Source organism: Pongo pygmaeus, chromosome 5 (genome assembly GCF_028885625.2).
Source record: "Pongo pygmaeus isolate AG05252 chromosome 5, NHGRI_mPonPyg2-v2.0_pri, whole genome shotgun sequence".
Classification (NCBI taxonomy): domain Eukaryota; kingdom Metazoa; phylum Chordata; class Mammalia; order Primates; family Hominidae; genus Pongo; species Pongo pygmaeus.
The window spans coordinates 43,089,859-43,091,800 of record NC_072378.2 but is presented as its reverse complement, the minus strand read 5'-3'; the positions used below and the strand labels follow the sequence as shown (position 1 = coordinate 43,091,800).

The 1,942-nt window shown below is 58.0% G+C and overlaps 1 pseudogene; it reads right to left on the bottom strand.

Annotated features, from left to right (window-relative positions):
• Positions 1 to 1,193: 1,193 nt before the first annotated feature.
• Positions 1,194 to 1,664, bottom strand: LOC129039540 (V-type proton ATPase 16 kDa proteolipid subunit c-like; annotated as a pseudogene).
• Between the last annotated feature and the right edge of the window lie 278 nt (positions 1,665 to 1,942).

Below are 1,942 nucleotides of genomic sequence, written 5' to 3'. Positions count from 1 at the left end.
TGAGACAGTGTCTTGCTCTGTCACCCCAGGCTGGAGTGCAGTGGCGCAATCTCAGCTCATTGCAACCTCTACCTCCCGGGTTCAAGCAATTCTCCTGTCTCAGCCTCCTGAGTAGCTGGGACTACGGGCATGCGCCACCATGCCTGGCTAATTTTTTTGTATTTTTAGTAGAGACAGGGTTTCACCATATTGGTCAGGCTGGCCTCGAACTCCTGACCTCAGGTGATCTGCCCGTCTCTGCAGGATTACAGGTGTGAGCCATCCTGCCCAGCCTCTCGAATTTCTCTCTCTCCTTCCTTCCTTCCTTCCCTCTCTCTTTCTCTCTCTCTCCTCTCTCTCTCTCTTTCTCTCTCTCTCCTCTCTCTCTCTCTTTCTTTCTTTCCAGGTTGGGGTGCAGTGGCATGATCTTGGCTCACTGCAACCTCCACCTCCTGGATTCAAGCAATTCTTGTGCTTCAGCCTCCCAAGTAGCTGGGATTACAGGCGCCTGCCACCACACTGGCTAATTTTTGTAGAGACGAGGTTTCACCATGTTGGCCAGGCTGGTCTCGAACTCCTGACCTCATGCGATCCTCCCACCTCGGCCTCCCGAAGTGCTGGGATTACAGGCGTGGGCCACCACACCTGGCCAAGAAAAACGGTATAATTTCGTTATTATAATAGCATTAATGGTTATTTCTTTTCCCCCCCCCAAATCCGAGGACTTTATTGGACAGAGCTCCGTGCAGGGCCAAGGGCCTGGTGGCGAGGGCAGCTCCATCGAGGAGGTCTCAGCAACAGGAACCCACAAGGCCACACTCTAGCTAAGGTTATAGATAGCTGGGAGACCAGGGCCTCTCCGCAGACGCGGGAACAGGCCAGATCTTTATAAATAAACATCCAGTGAAGAGAAATGACAACTCTAAGTCATCCGCATACACAGAGCACTCTGGGCCGGGGCGGGGGTGGGGGGTGCACCGGGGTCCTGGAGGGGCGATGAGTGCATCCAGATGTCCACGGCACGGGGCGGCGTGGGGGTGGGGTGGGGGCAAGGCCAGGGCAACAGACAACCGGCACTAGGACGCTGCGCTGCGCATGTACAAGATCAACTACTGGGGGCCGCGGCCCCGTGCGTGTGTGTCAGGCTCTTCGTTCTGGAATGAGGAGGGGTGGTTTTTACATCATATTCGGTGGCTGGTGGGCTCGGAGAGGGGCTACTCTGTGGAGAGGATGAGGGCGACGACGAGACCGTAGAGGCCGAGCACCTCGGGGAAGATGAGGATCAGGATCATGCCCATGAATAGTCGGGGCTGCTGGGCCGTGCGTGGCTTGCACACCGGCGTCCCCCACGATGTCTATGGCAAAGCCGGCTGCCAGGCCGCTCAGGCCCACGCTCAGGCCGGCGCTAGCTGGAGGCAGCTCCTGTAGAGGCTGATGTCGTCATTCGGGGAGTTGGCGATGAGAACTGTCACCACCAGGCCATAGATGGCGATGATGCCAGCCATGACCACTGGGATGATGGACTTCATGATGTGCTCCGGCCGCATGACAGACATGGCCACGATGCCGGCACCGGTCTTGACCGTGCCACGGGCAGCGCGCGGGGCGCTGAAGACCATGGCGGCCGAGGCGCCCATGACGGCGAAAAACGAAGCATACTCGGGGCCGTTCTTGGACTCGGACATTGTCTGCGGGTGGGGAGGGGGCGAGCTCTGCGGCCGAGGCGGAGGCGGAGGCGGAGGCGAAGGCCGGGGCTAGGCCGGGCCGGGCGCGAAGGCGAGCACGCAGGCGGCGGCGAAGGCGGTCAGCATTAATGGTATTTCTAAAGAAGAAAAGTGAACCATCCTTAGTTCCGCTAACCTCTTCTATTATCTCTATAATAGATGTCTCGCATCTAGACTCACATCCAACATGGTCCGGAAGCAGGGAGGAGCCCTCCCTTCTCTGACAGATTAATTACTGC